Source organism: Nyctereutes procyonoides, unplaced genomic scaffold (assembly GCF_905146905.1).
Source record: "Nyctereutes procyonoides isolate TBG_1078 unplaced genomic scaffold, NYPRO_anot_genome, whole genome shotgun sequence".
NCBI classification, from domain to species: domain Eukaryota; kingdom Metazoa; phylum Chordata; class Mammalia; order Carnivora; family Canidae; genus Nyctereutes; species Nyctereutes procyonoides.
Genome location: NW_026575029.1, coordinates 5180892 through 5196888, shown reverse-complemented (window position 1 = coordinate 5196888; position 15997 = coordinate 5180892). Strand labels below are relative to the sequence as shown.

The following is a 15997-nucleotide window of genomic DNA, read 5'->3' as shown; positions in this document are numbered from 1 at the left end:
TTTATGATTTTTATTTGTAGCAATTGTTACTTATGGATAATCCCCAAGATTCTGTAGTGAGATTTCTTTTTAAGAAATGTCAAAGGAAGACTATGTTGCTACTTTATTCCTACTTTCATCAGGCACCAAATAGGAGAGAGGACAATGCTGCCTCATGTCACACCCACATCAAATTACCCTAGATTGAATGATCTAGCCACGCCTTGTACTTGGGAAGGAGCCTTTCTTTAAGCTGTGAAGGATTCTTCTGTGTAAGTTAGAGGTGGGTTTTTAAGGGTTTATAGTAACAAGGAAAAAGAAAAATACTCAAATCTGTATAATAAGATAAATGGTTTCATGAGGGGATTTAAGAGTGCCTCAGTGTAAATAACAGGTAGGAGCAAGTTGTAAGTTCTTAACAGTCGGAATAGCTAAATAGTTACCCGAACCTGTGTTTTTGCAGGTAGAGATGTCAACTAGTTTTTCAGAAGCACATGGTAAATGTAAAGAACTTTCCAGAATTGAAGTCAAAAGCTATAAAGATAAGGTAACCAAGTGTTGATGAAAGCAGGACAGTTTTGAGGGCAGTATGGGGGATGATTACACATTGGGACCTGTTCCGAGTTGCATGGGACTTGAGGCCTAGACCTCAGCGGTGGTTCACTGTTCACAAACATCAAGGTGAAATGAAATGAAAGTAAGGCATTTTCTCCTTGCTCCAGCCTCTAAGCTGAAGCACTATTTCGTTATATAAAATACAGGTGGCTCAAGGGCCTGGAAATGCCCAAATGAGATGGTCTTAGTTGTCACACTTTTCCCATTGCTTTTCAAGTCAAGGTGACAGTGTTTGGAGACTGTGTTGAGTGGATTCAGGGCCCAGCCCCATAGGTACTTAATGACTTCAGTGTGGGCTTTTAATCTCCTGCCCAAGTGTTATCTTACTTGCCCAGACAAGCCCTTCACCATTACAGGAGAGTGTGGGAAAATTAACACTGCCAGAGCAACCAGGGAAGGAAAGACATGTCTGAAGGTGGAAATGAATTGCATTAATATTTATATTAATGCAACCTGGAAATGTCCAACTTTAAACCTCTGGGCTGCTTAAGGAGGACCCAGCACCCTTCCATGGAGGGTGAAAGAGAAAGAGAATAAGAAGATTGAAAAATATACAGAGCATGGCTATCTTTAATGTTTGAGTTAGCTATCAGGAAACCTGAAATGCTGAACGTAATAAAATGTTGACAGCAGCTTCACTTAACGTGTGGTAACTCTGGAACAGAACGACATCTTTGGCACCAAAGGAAATCCAGAGAATAAAGCAGCAGTCGTCAGGATTTGAAGTAAGCCACAGATTATTACCATCTGTACGTTTTACAGACCCATCGCAAAACCAGAAACCAGGACCCACACTGGAGAGTAAGTATATTGAACTCTGGGGTATGTTGCTAGATGGAAGAAACTCAGAAATTGGTCTGAATTTTTAAATACAATACTTCATAAAACCTGACAGGTTGGTTTTCTTTCTTCTTCTTTTTTTTTTTTTTGGTCTGGTGACAGTGGCACTAATAATTCATTTGTTCAAAATCTGGAACATGAGGAGGAATTATTTGTGTGTCTCATGTGGGAGATACCATTGCTATAAAGTTTTACTATAGCAGGCCTTCATACTTCCATGATTTCTCTGTAAATGTAGAATTATTTGTCAATTGCTCTCCACTTTCAGATGGTTCTCGTAAATGCGTTTTTGCGTTCTTTCCAGAAACTTGTGGAAAGGTCATCACGAAACACATTTAAGTGTTTGGGAATGAATTGATTCATCACTGTCGTAGATCACTTAGCTGGGACTTTGCTATTTATTATCCAGAAGAAGGTGCTTTCTGATGAGCCCACATGAAATATCTTTAGATTAATTTTTTTGCCCCATGTTTGATTGACATTATAATTTGAGCCAACAGCAAGATTCCCTACAGCTGTGACCTACGTAGAGACCGGACATAAAACACAAAAGCTTTAGACTGTGTACACATGCATGTGCTTTAATCAAGATTTCTATTTGTTCTGAGAGCTTAGACCCAAACTTACAAACTCTAGACCTTGAAAAAAACTAGATTCATGGGAGGGGGGGAGGGGTTGGGAAAGGGAGAGATGAGTTTGTTCTTTTGTTTTGTTTTTAAGATTTCATTTATTTATTCGAGAGAGGGAGCATGAGCAGGAGGAGGAAGAGCAGAGGGAGAAGCAAGCTTCCCGCTGAGCAGGGAGCCCGACGTGGGGCTCGATCCCAGGACCCCTAGATCATGACCTGAGCCGAAGGCAGATGCTTAACTGAACCACCCAGGCACCCCAAGTTTGTTCTTTTTTATACAAAGTGAATGTCTGTTTTAAAATAATAAGCAGTGCACAGGAGTGGCCAGCTTTTCTAAAATGTTTACTTAGAAAGTTGAATCCTATGGAAATGGAATCATTCGGTAAATTATTTGACATCTCATTTGGGAAATAGAAACTTGCTTATAAGCAGGTTTGATATAGAGCACTGGAAATAAATCTAATGGGATAATTTTAACTTGAAAATAGCAATTAATGACAGATTGCAGAAGTCAGCCAGTGAATCGTAACTTAGTGCTTTTCCATCCAACGCATATGGAAGATTGTTTATAAACAGGGAGGGTTTTTTTTTTTTTAATGTGCATACGAATTTAGTAGAATACTTGGCAATTCTTGGCTAGTTTGGCAACATTGAAATCTCAAATCTTCGAGACTCAGTTGAGTCTCCTGGATGTGAAATGTTCTGTGGATAAGCTTTTTTCTTTCCCGACAGGCCCTGAAACCTTAATGTTTAGCAAGAAGCTCTTCACCTGGCTTTCTTTTTGCTTTGGTGATTAATCTAAAACCCACAGAATAATTCAATATGGAACATTTGGCCAAGTTAAAATGAGGGAGAGTGGAAATAATAGAATTAATTCCCACACCTGTTGTACACTAGATTAGCAAGCGAGTTGAATCACACACATTAGTTTTAAGTGCTTAATTCTGAAAACTCCTCATCCCAACTGTTCGCTTTGCAATTAGAGTGTACGTTTGAGTCTCTCCTACGGCAGGGTGCTCTGAGGTTAGTACAGCCCATTCCAGTTCTTTAATTAATGATGCAGATTCTTAGTCTATAGGCTGGTCTTGGGGGAGTCGTTTAGCATATGTGAAAGGGGCCATGCGGCTGGACTCTTGGGTCCTATTTGATAAATTGTTGCTTCGGTATATTAAATGGACCCCAGCGTCCTGAAAACGTTCATGTCATTTCCACATGTTCACTTTCTCTTGCCGGAAAGTGTAACTTATAGCAAGAGTAGCTTGGAAAGAGCCAAGCTCATTATTGAAGAAAAACCAACGTTTGTATGTTTCGTATACATTTTGAAAAATACCGCAGTGTGGGAAGAAAAGTCTCTGGTAAAGTTTATTATGAATATGTTTATAATACACTTTTTTTATGTGTATGTAAGCATCTTTACACTTAAGAAAAAAAGTGCCAAATAGGCATAGTTGACTTCTCCTGTTGCAAAATACTCGTGAGCAAGCAGCAAGGTTTTTTGTTTTTTAAACATTAGCTTGGTGTGCTTTTTTAATTTATTCATGATAGAGAGAGAGGCAGAGACACAAGCAGGCTCCCTGCAGGGAGCCCGACGCGGGACTTGATCCCTGGTCTCCAGGATCACGCCCTGGGCTGAAGGCAGGCGCTGAACCGCTGAGCCACCCGGGGATCCCCAAGCAGTTTTATGCAGCAGAAAGTACGGTTGGAATTACGGATTGAGGAATGTTAATGGTTTGTCTGGGCGCGTGTGAACGGAGGGCAAATGGGAGCTCTTCACTTCCATTCTGCCTTCTTTTTGAAGTGACATTTGGCATTTTAGCCGCCTTGTGGTGCCAGCTCAATAGGAAGCTTGGGTTCATCCCACAATCCTGGGAAGGCCGTTCTCAGCTGCTCCGCTGTGGGTCAGGGGCAGGCGAGCGTGGCTGGGGCCGGCGACCTGGGCGGGTCTCTTCTGAGTCAGCTTCCGTCCGGGCTCCATTCCCGACCTTGCTGGGGGCACCCTGACCAGCTTCCAGAAAGTCTTGCTGCAGAGGTGTACCTCCCCTGGAACCATCCTGGGCATGCCCACTGGGATCCCGGACAGGCCTGGGGATCTGCCCGCAGGCGCCGCCTCGCCCGGGGCTGCCACTGCCGTCCCCGCCTGTCCCCAGCTGGCGCGAAGCGCATAGTGGGGCTGGCATAGGACCGTCGCTCTGCAGGTGGCTGGCATGGAGGGTGGCGGGGGATGACACTCCTTCGCTCCAAGTACAGTGGGGGGTTTGGCTGTTAGGGAGAAAGGGCAGGGAGATGTCAAGGTGCTCCTTCAAAAATAGCCTTTTTTTTTTTTTTTTTTTTTTTGCAGTTAGCATCTGTTTAAAAGTTACTGCATATGTATTTGGAATACATATGGGTCTGTGGGTCTGTGACTTTATGCTGTTTGGCCCTGATCCCACCAGGACCTAAAGCATCAACTATCGAATCTCATGGTGAAATTTGCTGTGGAAAGTCCCTGGGGTTCAGGCTGCCATATAGGGAGCAGAGAGGACGCAGGAGCCGCAGCGAATGATCTGAGCGTGTAATTAGAGCTCGAGACCGTGGGGCGTGGGCTGGGATGCCGGCCTCCAGAGCCCGGGGAGGTCACACCGCTGTTCCTCTTCCTTCTCCCGCCCACGGGGGCGGGCTCCGTCCCGGCCAGTGCCTGTGCACCCTGGGGGCTCTGCTGCGTCCCGGCCCAGCGCCTGTGCGCCCGGGGACCCTGCTGCCTCCCGGCCAGCGCCTGTACACCCCGGGGACCCTGCTGTCTCCCAGCCCAGGCGCCTATGCGCCCCGGGGACCCTGCTGCCTCCCCGCCAGCACCTGTGCACCCTGGGGACCCCGCTGCCTCCCGGCCAGCGCCTGTATGCTCCAGGGACCCCGCTGCCTCCTGGCCAGTGCCTGTGCACCCCGGGGACCCTGCTGCCTCCCGGCCAGTGCCTGTACAGCCCCTGGGACCCCGCTGCCTCCCGGCCAGCGCCTGTACACCCCGGGGACCCCGCTGCCTCCCAGCCAGTGCCTGTGTACCCCAGGGGCCCCACTGCCTCCCTGCCAGCACCTGTGCGCCCCGGGGACCCCGCTGCCTCCCGGCCAGTGCCTGTGCACCCTCGGCGTTCTGCCTCCCCTGCTCTCCTGGATCCTGCAGAAGTCTGCCCTGACTCAGCTTCTCCTCGAGCTGAGCTGTTCCTTTACCTCTTCACTGCTCAGCTTCCAAGAGTGTCGCTATCATGCCTTGTGTTTTCTTCCTGAAACCATTCTCTCTTGAGTCACCAGTAACCTCGTGATTATCGGTGACCTTCCCGGTCCTGTCCTCTCCCGCTGTGACTACAGGGGGCCTTGTTGGTCTCCTTTTTTTGCTTTGCAGCTCCCCTCCGGTGGATTCTGGAAAGTTGCCTTGTCCTTGTTTTGCAGCTGATCGTGTCTATTTTGTTGGCACTCCCACGCTTCTGTATTTCCCAAGTGTCTATCCACCCAGCTCCTCCTTCTCGCCCTCAGACATTTCATCCACTGTCCCTGCCTCAGCTGTTACGGTGGAGGATTCAACAGTCCGCTTCTCAGACACTCCTTGGGCACCTGCTCTGCCCCAGGCATTGACCCAGGCATTGAGGGTGACCTGACTCGCCAGCTGGGCCCCACCTCCCAGAGTCCAAGGTCTGGTGAGGAAGGAAGACCAGTAGATGCCTTGCCTTGGCCCAGTCCCAGGCCCGCAGAGGGGTACCTCCTCTGACCTGGGGCGGGGTGTGACTTCTAGATCTACGGCTGCCTCGCTCCCACCTCCGTCACCCCCATCTTGGAACTTCAGTGTCTCTTGGATGACCTGTCACTACTTCAAACATTCCCCAGTATCAAGGGGAAAATGATCATTTCCTCCAAAGTCCCTGCCCTCGGTACTGGCCCCATTCCTGGTGGCATAACCAGCGTTCCCCCTACATGGGCTGAAAACCTGGGTGTCCCACTGGATTTCTGATTGCCCTTAAATCCATCACCCAGTCAGGCACCCACTTCTTCTGTCAGCTTTTCCTCTGTAACGGCTCTCAGCTCTGCTTCTCTATTCCCATGGCCACCGCCTGCGGCCAAATCCTCACCACGTCCTCCCTGCACTATTTAATATTTATAAATGTGCTATTTACTTATTCAGAGGAGATTTAAAAAAATTGCCTGAGTGGTTCATGTGAGAAAAAAAAATTAGAAAATAGAGATAACCAAAGAGAAAGAAGGAAAGAAAGAAGGAATGAGAAAAGTAATCTGTTTCACCACTCAGATGATACCCCTGTTAACCCTCTGAAGTTTACCCTATTTATCTAAATATTCTCATACATAAAAAGAGAAAAATATGTTACAGATTGTGATTCTATTACCTATATGGTTTTGTAGCCCACTTTTTGTACCTAACCTATATCATTGCTTTTCCACCTCTAATGATATAATTATTTGTAATAGTTTTTCATGGCTGCATAATTATTGGAAATAATGTACTTTAATCTCTAGGCCATTTCAATATATTTATGTACCACTGCTAGCTATCCCTTTTAAAACTTTTTTCATCCTGACTCTTCTTCTGTGGTAAAAACATCAGTGATTCCCATTGCCTATGCACATGTACACACATGCACACACGCATACTTTTTTATAGGAAGGTTTTCCTGACTCTCAGTCTTCAGGATTCCTTCCCCCATGAGGAGTAACATTATTTGCACCACATTTTGGTGGCTATCGAACATTAACACCTTATATGGTACATCTTCCAGGAAGGTGGGGGCCTCGGATGATGCAGATCAGTTCTTGGGATGTGCACAGTGCCTCACTCAGCACCTTGCTCACCCTTTGTCCATTTTCTCTTTTTCTTCTTTGCCATCCGGGTATCCTGGGCTACAGATGGGACCAAGGCCCCTCTGAGCTCTGGCTCCTTCAGAAGTAAGAGTGGGAGGCAGCTGTGTAAACAGGCAGATACAATACAGTGGGATCACGGTGCTGTGGGAGCAGAGGGCTCTGAACAGGGTGACATCATTGCGAGAGGCACTTACTGAGTTAAGTTGCTTGTGATCAAAGAGGATGAGGGTGGCCAGGACCCACAGGGATGTGGGAGGCGGGAGGTGGGGGCACTGGGAGAACCAGACCTGGAACTCCGCGAGATGAGAGGCGGGAGGCGGCCCCTGGAAGGAAGGTGGGGTGCTGCATTGTGGGTGTTGGCGTGGCTGTGGCAAGAAAGAGATGGCACGTCCAGGGGTTGGAAAGCCTTTATGGGGAAGTCTCAATCCATCCAGCAGATGGTTTTGACTGTGAAGCACATAAAGCCAGCATGATTCTTATCCTCGGGGAGTTCTTAATCAAAACCAAGATAAATTTCTGTGTTTTTATGAATTTTCATATTGTAACTCAAATCCTGAAACCCAGATGTTAGTGGGCAATCCAAATTATTTTATTAAACTGATCGGAATTTTTTTTTAAGTATACTAAAAGACAACACCTTTCTGATATCTAGGACTTTATTTTCATTGCCTCAATAATCCTTTATGTCAGTGTGGATTACTTCATGTCGGAGTGTGTGTGTGTGTTGTGTGTGTGTTTATTTTCATATTTGTCAACCTATTAAAGCGACATGAAAATCCCTATAGCTCTGCAGGGAAGAGAGGTATTCAAAGGGTAATATGTAATTTCCCAGTTAACTGTGTGCCTTTAAATCACATCCCCTTTCATTGATGTGTGTACCTGTCTGTATTTAGCTCACTGAATTTTTAAGTCAAAGAGAAGCACTTGCTTCAGCTTTTGGATAAGGAGACAAGGAATTATTCAGGCTTCACAAATAGGATCATCGTGTTTTAAACTGGGAGGGACTTTCCATTTGGGCCAACCTCTTCCCTCGTTTTGCTGAAAAGGAATCCAAGACCCTCAAAGGTGAAGCAATTTGCCTAAAGTGACACAGCTAATCAGCAGCTCAGCCAAAACCAGAATCCAGTCTCCTGGCTGCCAGTCCCGTGACCTTTCCATCACAAAGAAGAAAAAAAAAACAGAAAAAAGTAAAAGCAAAAGAAAAAAAAATTGAGGAACTGACATTGCTTTGATTCTCCTCCCTCTTTATAGAGTGTGAAAAATCCTGATGTACTTGAAAAGTAACATTTAAAAATGTATCCGGACTTGTAAAGACGATCAGGACTATTTGTGATATGCTAATTAGAAAGTATCTCATTATGCAAGGAACAGGAAATTTGGCAGAAGGATGCTATTCAGAGAAACTTAAGGAAACCTCAAAGATCGGACAAACGAGTGTTCATTTTATTTATTTGATAATGTGTGACTGCCATCACATTTCTGATAGGGTCTGACACCTTTATAATCAACCACATAGAAACTGGGGAAATCTGTCAGACACATGGAAGGAAAAGCAAACAGTGTCATTTCCATCTGAGTTTCCTCTGGTGTAAGTCAGGGCCTTTCCCGGAGAACTCGCCTGCCAAGCTTCTTCCTGTAGAAACTTGTCCGTGCCCCCATTCATCGTTTGCAGAGGGATTATATTTTGGCAGCCATGCTAATCACTCCAAGGTGACCCCCTCTCTGGAGAAACAAATCCTTTTCAGTTGTTGTTACGGTACACTAATCCAACAGTGCAAGTAGTTATTTGGGAGGGGGACAACAAAGTGTTTCTCTCCCCACGATGACATATTTCCCCAGATATCTTCTAACCAGAAGTGCTGTTTCTTCCAAGGAAATTCTAAATGACATAGAGAAAAACACCAGGACCTGGTCAGATTCCAAACTCAGGGCCAGACCTGAAGCCCCAGACCTGACTCTGCCCCTGGGAAGTCCTCCAGGTGAGCGGGGGCCATCGTTGTTACCTTGGCAGGTCCTCACTGCTGCATTGGGGCAAGCACTCTGCCCACTGTCTGCTTTATGCCACATGAGACTATTTCTGGTGTGTTTGATGCAAAGGTGAAGTTCAAGTGACTGTGGCGTTTGTAGGTACCTGAGAAGGCGGGGAGTAAGGGGCCGCATTCGACCACTGTTGGCCTGTGACAGCCTCTAGGTGGGAAAGGGAAAGGGAAAGGGGAAGGATAGGATGCCTTGGAATGACAGTCTTGACTTTGTAAGTGACTTTCAAGCAGGATTCAATAGAATACTTGTACATTTTAGAATTAGAACAAATGGGTTTGGGATCCCAGTTGTGTTGACTTACTAGCTGTGTGACCATGATCATATTACTTGGCCTCTCTGTGCCTCAGTTTCTCCATCTGTAAAATGGGCCGTGATGATTACTTACATAGTATTTTTGAGGATTCGATGTGATGATATAGATGAAGCACCTAGCAGAGCGTAGGGCTCTTCGTGGGTCCTCAAGAATAGTAACAGTTACTCTCATCCCCTATTCATGATTATGTAAACATTGGTATGTCAAAAACCCTTTTAGTGTAACCCAATACCCAAAAGAGGGCAGAAATACACATTTACAGCTAGACGAATGATCACAAAGGGAATGCAGCCATGTAAACACCCTTGGGTAAAAGGGGAACACAAGGGCAGCCCTGGTGGTGCAGTGGTTTAGTGCTGCCTGCAGCCCAGTGTGTGATCTGGAGACCCTGGATCGAGTCCCACGTCGGGCTCCCTGCACGGAGCCTGCTTCTCCCTCTGCCTGTGTCTCTGCCTCTCTCTCTCTCTCTCTGCATCTCTATGAATAAATAAATAAAATCTTTTTTTTAAAAAAAGGGGAACACAAGCAGTGAGAACATGGAAGTCTTGTGTTTTTCAACAGGTTATTAGTGGAATATTAGGGACATACAGTACTCATGAAAGAAGGGGTCCTGGGTTGAGTGAATGAGGACACAGGGCACAGTACCTCCCCCACTCTGAGGTTTTTCAAAGTAAAATGCTGTAGAGGCTCTGGGAATCTGCAGTAAAGAAATCATAGTAACCTCACCATTGCCCACACCTGGCCCTAGGCCCCTTTTTTATATGCAGAGATCCACTGACATCTCAAGGAATACAAGTTCTGGACATGCCATTTTGTCCAGGTCCTCTCTGGACCAGCCCAGAGAGTTGCTATTTACTGTTTACTAAATGGTGTCTTGAAAGAATTCAGTTATTTTCTAAGCATGAAATGCCTCTCTCTGTGAAAGGATTAGAAACCACAGATGTAAAGCACTTCCATATGCTTAGCATGAAGAACCTGGATAAATGGAGATTCAAAGTGATGAAAATCATAAATCCACTCCTGTTTTGAACACTAATGTTAATTACTTTGCCCTTTGGACTTACAGCATTTCCATTATGTTGTGCCACGATTGGCTTATACTTCTGGATTCTAGGATGTTGGAGCTGGAACCAGTTTTATCTGGTTTAAAAGATAAGTGTTCTGAATCACACATGGCTTTGATTTGGGATTATTATGTACAAGGATATATATTTACAAAGAAAAGAGTCCATTTACAGATCACTCGCAATCTCCTGTACCTGTTTCCATACAGATTCTTCTTTTAATTATTTTTTGCTCTTCCCTAGGGAGATACACAATCCTACCTGCGCTTGCAGGAGATGCTTTTGATAAATGTTCACAGAAACCCCACTGATCCCTGGCAAAGTTTGCGGAAAGTGCCTGACTCGCTTCTAACTTCAACTTTATAATTCCTCACAGATTTTCACATCTCTTCACACCTTTGTTTCCCTCTGTTTCTTAGCTCCAGCTCCATCTGTGTTGTCTCCTTCATTTTGGTAACTCTGTGGTCTACACTTTTAAAAAATGTGAATGTTGCTTTATTTTAATACTCTGTGCTGCCTGGAGTTCAGCATTTTTTCAGTTAGGGTTCCCAAAACAAACTTTTTTGAAATTCGTGAAAACCTAGAGGTAAATGGGGGTCTTTAGTGCAGGACTTCTCAGTGCCTTGAATATTCTAATATGCATCGTTAATCTCCAGAAGGGAGACCAGATGGTATTTTCCAAACTTATTTAACTACCAAACTTCTACCCTCAACCCCTTTAATAGCAACTTGTAAGAAAACTTGCAAATCCTGCTTTGGAAAGTGCTGTCCTCAGATTCCAACTCAAACCTCTCTCCGCCTGCATTTCACTGCATTATGCCCCATCACCCCTTGGATTATCTGTCCCAGCCAAACTAATTATTTTATAATCCTCCAAAAACAGTTTGCGTTTCTCTACTTTCAGTTTAACCTTGTGATAGTCTCTCTCTTGTCTCCTTGGCTCCAATGATCATTCCTCATGAGTCCGGAATGCTTTATTTTCTTTTCTTGGCACCTGCACGAGAGCTTGCAATTCTTCCGATCTCGGCTCCTCTGGGAAGATTTTCCTGACCACCAAGATCTACAAAGGATCACTCTTAGCATCCTTATCGTCTGTATCGCCCTGTTAGCCAGTATTATAAATGTTTACTGCCTTGTGGTTTATCGCATGTGTGCTCTCTCTGCTCCTGGAGGCTGAACCCTCTGTGTGTGTGCGCATACGTGTGTGTTTAATCTCCAGTTGAGCTTTGCACCTTGGGAAAAATCCACTGGATGGAAAAGACAGTTTATATTTTGTTTGGAAGACTAACGTTTGGAAGATGCGTTCGGTCACTTCCCGGATAAGGAGCGGGGTGGAGTGGGATTGTTGGTTCACCGACTGCCTGGTCCACGGGGCAGACAGGGGCTATAGAAGAGGAGTGAATAATTGCTGGGAAAATTGCAATAAACAAACATATTCAGCCCATGGAGGGTGCCAAGCTCTGTGAATAAAAGCACTGTTATTTTCCCTAAATGAGCTTGTGGTCTGTTGGGGGAGATATATACAATTTAATGAAAAGGCCGCACGAGTGGTACTGAAAACCATTATAGGAATACAGAATTCGGGATGGTTAGTGTCAGGTGAGGAAGGCTGCTGGAAGGCAGATGCATGGAATTTAAGAGATGCAAAGAAAAAGATTCCAGAGGATGTAGTGATGGAGACAAGAAGAGTAAGGGGGATTGGGAGTTTGGAAGGTGGAGAGGAAGGAAAGCAGATTCCTTCAGAGGGAAAGTGGCACGAGTGAGGCCCAGAAGGCTTGGAGATAAAAGCAGAATTTGAAGGGGATCATACTGTGGAAGGCTTTTTATCAGGCAGGCGTGGAGAGGCTGTTAAAATAGAGTTTAAGTGAGGCCCCTGGGTGGCTCAGTGGTTGAGCATCTGTCTCTACCTCAGGTGGTGATCCCGGGTCCTGGGATCGAGTCTCGCATCGGGCTCCCTGCATGGAGCCACTTCTCCCTCTGTCTGGGTCTCTGCCTCTGTCTCTGTGTCTCTCATGAATGAATGGATAGAATCTTTTTTAAAAAACAGAGTTTAAGGGATCCCTGGGTGGTGCAGTGGTTTGGCGCCTGCCTTTGGCCCAGGGCGCGATCCTGGAGACCCGGGATCGAATCCCACGTCGGGCTCCCGGTGCATGGAGCCTGCTTCTCCCTCTGCCTGTGTCTCTGCCTCTCTCTCTCTCTCTCTGTGTGACTATCATAAATAAATAAAAAAAATTAAAAAAAAAACAGAGTTTAAGCTACCTAGGGATGTGGTCAAATGTTTGGGCAAAATGGAAGAGGGAGTTGACTGTAGGTGAGAAAAAAAATGAGGGTCCAGCTGGGGCGATCGTGGATCCAATCCAGCTATCATTTTTATTCCCAGCAGATCTGGGTCTAAGGCATCGAGAAAGCCTCCAGCCTCATCTGGGGAGACAAGGATGAACGTGCAGGTGGGATTTCCTTTCTCCTGGTGAAGTAGGCAGTGCAGATGCCTCAAGGCCTTGCCATCCACTCACACACATTCCCTGATGACAAGTGCTCAGCCTTCCCCGGCGGGGGGGGGGGGGGAACACTAAGCCCTGAGCAGGTGCTCCACTCCCCTGGGAGTCTGATAGCTGGTCTCCCCCGTGGTCTCTCTCCAGGTTTCTCCAGCTAGCAGCCTCCACAATATCACATTATACTGAGTGAGGAAAGAATGTTCTCCATGGAGAACCAGTTCTGACACTCTCAAGATCCTGTTTCTCCTGGTGTTATGAGTAGGATGGTTCAGTCTTCAGAGCTTCAGGGTATGATTTAAGAGCCATCTGTTCTAATCAGGCCTTTTCTGAGATTTATGGGGAAGAGGAGGATGTGGGGGGAGGGGGCTGGTGTAAACTATATTCTCCTAATTGGATCAGAATTATTATGCCAGTACCAGAGGCCCCGGCGAAGGTGTGTTTATATTATCTGATGCCATTGTTGTTTTTCCTCTAATTGCTCTTGAGCTTGGAGTTTCAAAGCCCTTTGCCAGCGTTTCTAAAACTGCAACAATTTATATTTTGGGAGCTCTCAGACTTTGGATTTTCAACCTAAAATAACACAATATTTCTTTATTTTATGCATATCACGATGCATAACATCTCCCTGCATGGAAAAAATGCTTAAGAGTTACATAGCATTTACTGTGGTTCAAAAACTTATTCTATATCCCAGACATAATACAAATTCAACTAGTCTCCTGGGAGCCCCTGAAAGAGATGCTGGTGTTATTACCACCAGAGGACAGGTGAGGATACTGGAGGAGGAGGTCATAGCAGTGGGAATGGCCCAGCTGGGGTTTGAACCCAGGCCCCTGAGATCTGCAGTCTGCCCACACCAGCGCGCCACGACCCAACCTTTCCCTTGGGTAGTCTTCTCATTTGCTATGATTCAGAAAAGATGCTACTAGTGACATTTTTCTAAAAGAAAAAAATAAATATATATACTTCAAATGGATGTTCCAGGTAGGAATGATGCATTTCCCACTGTTTATCCCCTTCCTTTCCAGAAATACTTTTTTTTTTCTAAAGATTTCATTTATTTGTTCATGAGAGACACAGAGAGAGGCAGAGACACAGGCAGGGGAAGAAGCAGGCTCCATGCAGGGAGCCCGACGTGGGACTCGATCCCAGGACCCTGGGATCACACCCTGAGTCAAAGGCAGATGCTCAGCCACTGAGCCGCCCGGGTGTCCCTCCTTTCCAGAACTTCTTAGGGAAAATACAAGTGACATAAAAAGTTGCAAGGTGGACTTGGTTGTGAGAATGCGGCACAGAAAATGGAGTGACTTGAAAGTCAAAAGGCGTGAGTTTCAATTTTAGCACGGACTCCAACGAGCTCTGGGACACTGTGCCAATTATTTACATTTTCCGAAGCCTCTTCTTTCCATGTGAGACGATTCCAACTTTAAAGTTCCATGAAGCCGTTGACACAGAGCGATGGAGAGGAGCTTCTTGCTGCCTTTGAGAGAGATGGAGGGTGAGGGCTTGCTCCTTTCAGGGTGACCAGACCTCGTGGAACTGGGCTGGAAGGTGTGCGGCTGGGCGCAGTGGGGCTGGAGGGGTCTGCCAAAGGAACATCACCTGTGGGTAAGATTCAACTCATACAAGCATTTTATCTTTTCTGGCATGCTGTTTGCCATTTTCATAGAATTATGTGGAGTTTTTTTTTCCAGATTATAAATGACTGCCATTTGGAAGGCTGTCACTGTTTCTTGTTAGCACAAGCATCACTGTCGCAAGGAACAAAAGTTAAAGGAGTTTGCTTTTCTTTTTTTGTGTTGGTAGTTTTATGAATCAGATTTAACTTGAGCTCTGCATCCTGACGGCCCTTTGTATTTACCTGGGTGACCACTGTGTCTCCACATCAGTGGTGATGATATTCCAGTGGCTCTGACTTTGCAATCAGGTGTTTATTCCCATTCTAAATGCAATATTTGATCTGTCAGATTTCCCTTTGGTTTCTCATAGTATTGTCGATGGAAAACTGCCACTGTGCCAAGGGTCTGAGGAGCTACTACATTATTTGTACTGAAAAAGACATATTTTATCATATGGCACCTTGCACTTTTCTTTGGGGACCCTCTTTTTTGCTCTTTCTCAGTTTAACTTTTCTTTAATATTATTTGAAAAAGCTAGGAGTAGGGTAAAATTTAGGTATACGTAAACATCCTGGGCCTTCAGTATCAGGCGGCTTTGAAATCTGTTTTCTTACAACGAAAATATTTGGACTGCCAATTTGGTTGCGAATTAAGCTTTTTCCTCTGCTGACTTGATAAACTCAAACGGCACTCACTTTAAAGCATATGAAGTATTAGATCCCGGATAGTTAGAGGAGGTGAAGTAGGGAATATAGGTATAAATATAGTAGATTAAATGATCAATGTATTTTGTTTATTTATTTTTTAGAAGATTTTATTTGTTTATTTGAGAGAGAGAATGAGCAAGGGGGAGGGATCAGGGGAGAAGCAGGCTCCCCGCTGAGCAGGGAGCCTGATCTGGGGGCTCGATCCCAGCACCCCGGGATCACGACCTGAGCTGAGACAGACACTTAACTGACTGAGCCATCCCAGCGCCCGATCAGTGTATTTTATTCCGTAAATCAACTTGTCTAGAAGTTGAAGCAGTTCGTCCTCACATTTGATACCTGTGGCATGAATTAGAGGAAAGAAAAATAGAGCTAACTTTTGTTTATAGTTGTTCCCCCCATGAATGGGAGCTATTTTATTATATGTGGAGGAATCAGTGGCTCGACTTCCCATCACTGTGTTTTAGCTCTAGAGCCTCCTGTAAACTGCTTCATAGATTTGAGTACATCAAGGGGTGTGTGTATTCACCATCCATCTGTATCCTATGGGCATGTCCCTTGCCTTTTTAGAAAACAGTTTTTCTCTAAACTGCCATTTTCATTTACTGACAGATCTTTTAAGAATTTTCTCCAACATTCTGATTGATTTCGAAACCCCCGGATTGCCTTTAAAACTTACCAGGACTGGGATCCCTGGGTGGCGCAGCGGTTTGGCGCCTGCCTTTGGCCCAGGGCGCCATCCTGGAGACCCGGGATCGAATCCCACGTCAGGCTCCCGGTGCATGGAGCCTGCTTCTCCCTCTGCCTGTGTCTCTGCCCCCCCTCCCCGTGTGACTATCATAAATAAATAAAAAAATA

The 15997-nt window shown here is 45.4% G+C and overlaps 1 protein-coding gene across 2 annotated transcripts in view; it reads left to right on the top strand.

Annotated features, from left to right (window-relative positions):
* The first annotated feature begins 987 nt into the window (after window positions 1-987).
* STOX2 (storkhead box 2) overlaps window positions 988-15997 on the top strand; it is a 163085-nt gene continuing 148075 nt past the window's right edge. For both annotated transcript variants that reach the window (XM_055315700.1, XM_055315701.1), the window contains exon 1: window positions 988-1395. The gene's annotated coding sequence lies outside the window, so the exon portion shown is untranslated. The remainder of the gene's footprint in view (window positions 1396-15997) is intronic.